This window comes from Octopus sinensis, linkage group LG11 (assembly GCF_006345805.1).
Source record: "Octopus sinensis linkage group LG11, ASM634580v1, whole genome shotgun sequence".
Taxonomy (NCBI): domain Eukaryota; kingdom Metazoa; phylum Mollusca; class Cephalopoda; order Octopoda; family Octopodidae; genus Octopus; species Octopus sinensis.
The window spans coordinates 15579526-15589055 of NC_043007.1; the positions used below are offsets into that span (position 1 = coordinate 15579526).

General features: G+C 36.0%; 1 long non-coding RNA gene across 1 annotated transcript in view; it reads right to left on the reverse strand.

Annotated features, from left to right (window-relative positions):
- Positions 1-1399: 1399 nt before the first annotated feature.
- LOC118765326 overlaps positions 1400-9530 on the reverse strand; it is a 21228-nt gene continuing 13097 nt past the window's right edge. Inside the window, exon 4 of the long non-coding RNA XR_005001165.1 lies at positions 1400-1410. This is a non-coding gene — a long non-coding RNA (uncharacterized LOC118765326). The remainder of the gene's footprint in view (positions 1411-9530) is intronic.

A 9530-nucleotide genomic window follows, 5' to 3' on the forward strand; every position in this document is an offset into this window, starting at 1 on the left:
ATATATATATATATATAGGTGTGTGTATGTGTACGTGCATGTATATATATATATATATTATATATATATGTATGTATGTATGTATGTATGTATGTATATTATATTGCTTCTCTTTTGTTTCATGTTTCAATAAAGAAACAAGTTGAAAAGACTTGTTTCACAAGGAAATATGTTACAGGAAGAGATAAAAGAAAAAAAGAGCAGGGGGGAAAAAGTAAATAGGAAAAGAAGAAAGGGAAGAAACGAGAAAGGTAGAAAGACTAGATAGGAACAGAATGTTGCGAAATACAGAATGACTACGTGAGTGAATGTGTGAGAAAAAAGAAACGATTATTCATATAAAATAACTAAGTTTTTTAGCATATAAAGGAGCTTAATGTTTTACTGAAGACATTAAGAGCTTAATTTGACATTTGTGTACAACGCATCTCCCCCTTCCCCTCACACACATACGCGCGCACACATTCAAAATTCGCATATGGGCATTGTTTGCTTGTAGGCTTGAATTGTGTGTTTAATTTGTAGGATTGCATACGTGTGTAGATGCGTATGTATTCTTTGTGAAGCCCAAAGTACAAGGGAATAATAGTTTATGTGTGTAAGGAGAGGAGGAGAGGCAGGGAGAGATCCAGCTTTCATTCAAGAGTATTCGTGTCGTAAGTCAAGTGACTTCGTGAATTCGGTTCCAACAGGAAGCAATAATTTGCTCCTTAATTTCTTTTGCTTGATGATTACACCTATTCACAGATTCACTTTTGCACTCAAGTATATATCAGATATATATATACACATACTCTATCTGTATAAACAAACGAGGAAGCTTCTACGTGATCGTTCAACTAGTTAGTAATGTACTTATAAATCAAATTCTGCTCTGCCATATTTAGAAATATAAAGACTGCCTTAGACAATGTAGCCTTAAATATATCATATCTGAAAATATGACAACGTAGTCACGCCTGGAACGTCTTTGATCATAGGCTTATGATTTAAGAGTTGGCCTGGAACTAAAGAATACGAACCACTGCATGCTTGCCAACATTACATGTCCATTTTATTAAACAATCTTATTTTCTAAAATTTGCTTCAATATACAACTAAAGGAAATTTTAGAATTTCGAGAAAAACATTTAACTTTGCAATGTCCTTTGTCCTTTCTTGTCTATTACACACGAAACACGGAATTTGCTCCTCCTTTTTGCTTAGAGTAGATGCTATCTGCTCCTATCCTTTAAACATATTTAAAATGTAATTTTATTCACACACACATACAAAGTCACGAACAACGATGTATATCTGAGCTTTTCAGTTTACAGAGAGTAAAAATTCTTCAACACATGAAGCAAGATATGTATATTCTATTAAAGAAAGAACTCATATATCTGATCCGTACCCGTGACTTTCAAGTTGCTCAGATTATTCAAGCGTGTGAAAACGGAAACCGGCGTAACAATATGTACGAAAAATGTGTAAGCACATTGAAATATGATTAATGGACAGTTTATACAGATTTGATTATTTGCAACCAAGAAAGCGAAATAAAATGTTATATAATTTGTTTTCAGCAAAAGGCCCAATGGTTATGTATAGTTGATTATTCACAATCGATGTATATTGTTGCTTTTGTATTGTCACGCTGCATCTTTACTTCAGTCGTTTAAATTAATACTAACGTGAAGCCTATTGTTAACATTGAAGAAGCTATCACACTAATAACAAATGTGATGTTTGAGTGTGTGTGTGTGTGTGTGTGTGTGTGTGTGTCCATAAGTATGCATATATACATATGTCTTTATGTGGAAGGCGGCGAGCTGGCAGAAACGCCGGGCGAAATGCGTAGCCGTATTTCGTCTGCCGCTACGTTCTGAGTTCAAATTCCGCCGAGGTCGACTTGGCCTTTCATCCTTTCCGGGTGTCGATAAATAAAGTACCAGTTACGCACTGGGGTCGATGTAATCGACTTAATCCGTTTTTTCTGTCCTTGTTTGTTCCCTCCATGTTTAGCCCCTTGTTGGCAATAAAGAAATAATATTTCTTTATGTGGATGTCTTATTCAGACATAAGTAGGCGAGTTTGTGGATGTCTGCGCATGTTCCTATGTCAGCAAGTTTATAATAATAGTTTCCGAATGTGCTTTTGCTAGCATACATAATTACACACACACACACACACACACACACACACACACACACAACACACACACACACACACACACCACACACACACACACATACGCACGCACACACACCGTCTCTTTCAATTTTAATGGTAAAAGGGTACAATAATTCGAATTAGAGTCGTTTTAGTAGAGTACTGGGGGGTGGCGAGATACTACAGATCACTGGAAGACTTGATTACACTACTGTTTGCTAGTCTAGCGCTTCTGTACAGGTCAATACTATCACCAAGTGAACAAAATAAGCCTCTGTATGATGGTTCGACTTAACATAAATAGCACCCAAATCTATCTCGCCTTACACCCTACAGTGATAAAAATAACACTGACGCTATGGATAACGGAGCTGAGTACATGGTTGTGTGTGTGTGTGTGTGTGTGTGTGTGTGTTATATCAACAACGGAAGCAGATTTGATCATAGATCTTCTTGATCAGGACTGACTTGATATTAAACAACAATAATAGATGCATCATCATCATCATCATCAGCAGCAGCATCAGCATTTGCTATATTGCGGCTGCAAGGAATAAGATTAATAAAATGATCCGATCAGTGATTGAACATGCCGTCGCACTCTGTCTATAACTCTCACTTTTGTTAATTGTCTAGGTTTGTGTGAGTGTGCTTATGTGTATGTGTGCGTATGTGAGCGTGTGTGTGTGTATGCGTGTGTGTGTGTGTGTACGTGCTTATAAAAACGCCTTGTTACCATTACTACGTTGTTGAGTCACTAGCGAACATTTAGTATTTATGGACTGTGTGACCATATGTATGCACGTATGCGCATGTGTGTGTGTGAGTGTGTGTGTGTGTGTGTGCATGTGTGTGTGTGCTTGTATTTTTGTATGTGTATGTATCTGTATAAGTACGATCTACGCACACATCGTGTCTATAGGTAGATCTTTTGATGTTAATGGAATGCTAAAAACAAAAAAAAAACACTAAAAAATATCAATAAAGACAAGTATATAAATAAATAAATAAATAAAAACATGCATTATCAATAATGTAAGTATATATTTCAATATCTACTATGACTGCTACGGTACGGTGTGTATTCAGGTATTTCAAGTCGAAATCTTTACTTCAAAAGGCGTCAATGATGGTCTTGATGATGATGATAATGATGATGATGATGATGGTGATGATGATGATAATGATGATGATGATGATAAAACAGTGAGACACACCTACTATTTTACCTCAAACAAATATACTATGTATATCATTTTATAAACTTAGGTTGTCTATTTATTTATTTATTTACTTATTTATTATGTTCATTGCTGTTTTGAGTCTTGCTTACTTTTGAGAATTTCGAATTAAATTTTCATCTGTACTTGATATGTTTTTTTTCTAAATAAAATAAACGATTAATGGTGGATGCGGCGATGAGGTGATAAAGTTGATGATTTGTTAGTCATAGTGTTGATATGTTCGATGTTATGATGTCTGTGCTATTGAAAATGGTCGTACTTGTGATGTTTCTCCTGATCGTCCTTATCTTTTATCTTTGACATGTTTCAGTCATTGGACTGCGGCCATGCTGAGGCCCTGCGTTCAATAGTTTAGAACTAATTGACTCCATAACTTATTTTGTGAAAGTTTGGTTTTATTATATCTGTCTCTTTTGCTGAACCTCTTTCTTACTGGGACGTAAACAAACTAACACAAGTTATCAAGCGATAGCAGTGGGAAACGATACATTCTCGTCGGTTATTAATGGCAATAGACGCTATGAAAAACCGTTGAATAAAACGAAGGTAGAAAAAATATAAAAGATATAAAATACTCGCAACCATGTTCTCACAATACATAGACATAAAACCTCCTGCGTTCATAACGTCTACATACGTACACACTCACTCAAACATGTATATGTACATGCACATACACACACAAACATATATGTATATAGACATACATCTGTACGACGGGCTTCTACACAGACTTTGTCTACTGAATTCTCTAACAAGGCATTGTTCAGCCCAGCGTTATAGCAGAAGCCCCTTGCCCTACTGTGGTACAGCGGAAATGGACCCGAAATTAAGTGATTCCAAAGCGAGATTCATATTCACACTGCCATACTTGCTCCATATTGTACAAAAAATATATAAATAATATATGAAATCTGATACAGACACGAATAACAAAATACGAAGACCCCAAAAATGCTCTTGACAGCATTGTTTGGAAAAATCTGGCTAGAGGTAAAATTCGCAAGTTCTAAGAGCATTAGCTAGCATGTCTTGCGCTATCTGTATCGACCTTCTGCGATCTAAGATCAAATAATGCTGAGATTACGTTTGCTTTTCGTCCATTTATGGTCAATAAATGTACCATGTTAAATGGTGGGAATGCCTTATTTCGATCCACATGTGTGTTTGTGTTGATATATATATAGATATATATATTATATGTTCACAATCATTTACCTTTTACTTGTTTCGGTCATTTGACTGTAGCCATGCTAAGACACCGCTTTGAAGGGTTTTATTCGAAGAAATCAACCCCGTGACTTATTTATATTTTAAAGCCTAATACTTATTCTATCGGTCTATTTTGCTGAACCGTTAAGTTACAGGGGCATAAACACACTGACACCAGTTGCCAAGTGGTGATGAGGGCCAAAGATAGACACAAAATACATAGATATATGCATATATAAACGACAGGATTCTTTCAGTTTCCGTCTACCAAATCTACTCACAAGGCTTTGGTCGGCCCGAGGCTACACTTGCACAACTTGTATATAACTATATAAATATATATATATATATATATATATGGGAGGCGGGAGTGCATTGCCAGCAGCTTTTGAAAACATGATAAATCGTGTATATCATTCAAAGTGCTAAGAAGGAAAAGTATCAATGGTTGCGAATGCAGCAGCAGCAGTGGTAGTCATAGTAGTAATAGTAGTAGTAGTAGTAGTAGTAGTAAATGAGAATCAGACGACGTAATGGAGGATCAGTGATAAAAGGGAAAGAGCATGTAAGTGCAGTAACAAGCGAAAAAGCCTGAGGTGAAACAAAAAAAGCTAGAAAGAAGAAAGGTTAGGTGAAAAGTTGATGTGACGAAGAAGAAGAAGAAGAAGAAGAATTGTGGAAAGAAAAAACGTGAGAATGAAACTTCAAAAGTGGAAATGTAAAATATGAAAATGGAATGAATTAAAACGTAGTAAAACCATGGGAAAAACAGTGAAAACAAACATGGCGATGAAAGGAAAAAATGAATGAAAAAGGAGAAAGAAGGCAAAGGTGAAAGGATGCTTTGCCAGAAGAATCAATTAAGTAAGAAGATATATATATATATATATATATATATTAATAGATATACATATATATATATATATACATATATATATATGTCTATCTATTTATATATCTATATATATATATATAAATATACATACATACATATATATACATACATGTATATACATACATATCTATACATACATACATATCCATCAAATATATATATATATATATATATAAATATACATACATACATATATATACATACATGTATATACATACATATCTATACATACATACATATCCATCCATATCTATACATACATACATATCCATCCATACATATATATATATATATATTACTTCATTGATTTTTCTTGCAAAGCATCTTTTTTCTTCTTTTCGTTTCTTTCATATATATATATATATATATATATATATATATACATAGTTCTGTTAGTCTTTCTTCCTTTGAGTGTGTATGTATGAAGAGAGAGATTGAAATCATTTAACCAATGCCACGCTTCAATGCGTCGTTGGTATTCGTGACTTCCATTTTGTTTTAGCTCTAAATATAAAGTAACATTTACAGTTCTCTTTCCTGCGCCACCGCTAACCACCTCTACCGCCACCTTCAACACGAACCAGTATTCTACATGGATAATATTATCATGAATGTGTATATGTAAGTGTTCAAGTACAGAAAAATATATATTGTGCTGACTTTAGGATGGAGGTGTATAAAAAGGCAGTAAAAGTGTTATCTTGTTCGTTATTTAGTCATGATTTTCACTAATAAAAAAGCCAGCCTGTACGTAGTCGTTGATCTAGTTAGATATTGCAACGAAATCTCTCTCAGATCATATTCTGCTGTCTTGAGGACTGCAGTGATGATTGTAAAAATGTCGAATCGTCATGATTGGCCTCTGATCATTAGTTCGCTTTGATAGGAGTTGATGTATGGTTAAGTAATAATAATAAAGGCGGCGAACTAGCAGAATCGTTAGCACGTCGGGCGAAATGCTTAGCGGTATTTCGTCTGCCGTTACGTTGTGAGTTCAAATTCCGCCGAGGTCGACTTTGCTTTTCATCCTTTCGGGGTCGATAAATTAAGTACCAGTTAAGCACTGGGGTCGATATAATCGACTTAATACCTATGTCTGTCCATGTTTGTCCCCTCTATGTTCAGCCCCTTGTGGGTAATAAAGAAATAGGTTAAGTAATAATAATAACGCTAGATTTTGTTTCTGATCTTCATGATAGAAACGATACTGGATTTAAATACAACTAGAGCTTCGAAGCTCCCAATTCACAGGAACCTCAAAATAATTGAAAGCCATACACAGTCTATCATATTGCCATGCTTTAGTAACCCTCATCTAAGATTTATGTATGTCTTAGAGCCTCATCAAGTATAAACCCGCCGCTGTTGGAAAACCTGCATAAAAAAAACTACATGAGACAGTGTAGCTATAGACATGTGTTTATCTAGAATAAAATACTGGATGATTTCGACTGGGACGCCCTTGATCATAGCTCTCCTTGATTAAGAACAGCATAAAGCTTATCAACAATATAATTCTCATTAATAATGATAGTGACTAATACTTCTGTTGTGGAGGTGTGTGGCTGAGTGGTTAGGGTATCAACATCATGATCGTAAGATTGTGGTTTCGATACCTGGACCGGGTGACGCGTTGTGTTCTTGAGCAAAACACTTCATTTCACGTTGCTCCAGTCCACTCAGCTGGCAAAAATGAGTAACGCTGCGATGGACAGGCGTCATGGACGGGAAATCGGGCCCATGAGCCTGGCTAGACTTTAAAAGGGCGCATTTATTTAATATTTCTGTTAGTCTCATAAACGCATGAACGAAAACAAAGTATTTGAATTTACCCATGACGTATTCAAGCCAACTACAAACTTCGAGTTTTAATTTAAAGGTAGTTCGGTCTTGTTGAGTCAAATCAGGAGCGTTTGCTGCTGGTATTCAGGAAAGTCAAGTCCTTGCGAGTGTGAGAAGGAATGTCAGATATCGATCATTTTATCTATTCTAACCTTGTCTTGCTGCAGATGATATAAAAACGAAATTTTAGTGATGCTGGTAAACACGAATAAAAGTATCAGCTTTAAGGCAGAGAATTTTGAAGTATCATAATAAATGTCTTCAGTTTAGTTATCAAATTGACATTCTTATGTAAGATTTTGAGAAATATATTGCTTGTTAAGTTTACTTTCTAACTAACTATGTAATTATATTTCAGAGTAGTATTTGTCTAGCAAGTAATTTGATCTGAGTTCGTGTGTTATAACTGAAGCAATTCCCGGATGGAAGAACTACTGTCTGCACCTAATAAAACAAAAATCTGCAAACTTTGAATTTATTTCCTGAGTTGTCAAGATTTTTGTTCCACATCTACGTAGTGGTCATTGCTGCAGTTCCTTGCCCGAATTTTTTGCAGCAGAGTGGACTATACAAAAACAACTAAGGTGCCAGGTAGTATTCTTACACCGGGTCACACTGGGGGATGAATATATATGTGGGTGTGTCTTAATGTGTGTGCGTGTCTGTGTACGTGTGTGTGTTTGTGCGTATCTCTTAGTGTGTGGACAAAGAGAGAAACATACACAGAGAGTAGATATGGCATTTCCTATATACAGTGCAGGTAATGCATAGTGGCCAATAATGGCGTGTGTGTGTGAATACTAACATTCTCAGCGTTTCATTGACAAACAATAAATAAACAGAATGGTCACAGCTGAAGTACTTTTGATCGTAAGGTCAGCTCGATCGAAAGAGATCTGAGTCTAAACAGTAATACTAACGCTATGTAATTATACTACATTCAGATAGGAACTTTCATGTGGGTGCCATGTTGGAGCTTGCATTCTTCTTTTCTTTAAAGAAATATCAAATCGAATGTGGGTGGAGGTAGGTAAACACATTCGGGCGTTGAACAAAATGCATGTTTGATTTGGTTGCGGTCTCTTAAATTGTGAGTTCAAATGTGAAACTATTCGCTTTTATTTCTGCAAAAGTCGGTAAAATAAAGACCTATACAATGACTGGCCACGATAGAAGACATATCTTTCGAAAACATAAGTAGCTAATGGTTCAAATTTGATGTGGAATGAGCTGTCAACACATTCAGAATTCCCGTTTTAAATAATTTGCAGGGGAAGAGCTTGAATTTAATGGATTCTTTACATATAGTAAGATGTGAATGTTGTACACTTTCATCTGGACTGCAAACCAAAACTGACACTAGGGATACTCAACGGGCATAAAATATATTCACACACACAAGCATACTCACACACATCATACATAGATTCATAGATACATGCGTGCATATACATATATATATTTATTTACTACCCACAAGGAGCTAAACACAGAGGGGACAAACAAGGACAGACAAACGGATTAAGCCGATTACATCGACCCCAGTGCGTAACTGGTACTTAATTTATCGACCCCGAAAGGATGAAAGGCAAAGTTGACCTCGGCGGAATTTGAACTCGGAACGTAACGACAGATGAAATACGGCTACGCATTTCGCCCGGCGCGCTAACGTTTCTGCCAGCTCGCCGCATATACATATATATGCGTGCATATACATATATACGTACAGATATACATGCGTGCATATACATATATACGTACATATATATAGATATGTATGTATGTATTATGTGTATCTTTCACATGTTTCAGGCATTGGACTGCGGTCATGCTGGAGCATCACCTTGAAGGGTTTAGTCAAACAAATCGACCCTAGTACTTATTATTTAAAGCCTGGTATTTAATCTAGGGTATCTTTTTGCGAACCGCTAAGTTACGAGTATGTATAAGAAGTAAGCGGTAGGTGCGGGGAGACAAATACACACGAACAAAGACGCATACATATATATATATATACGACGGGATTCTTTCAGTTTCCGTTTATCAAATCCATTCACAAGGCTTTGGGCCGACGAAAGTATAGTAGAAGACAACTGTCCAAGGTGGCACGCAGCGGGACTGAACCCGGAACCATAGGAGTGGGAATAAGCTTCTGACTACACAGCCTCAACTGCGTCTGTAATATA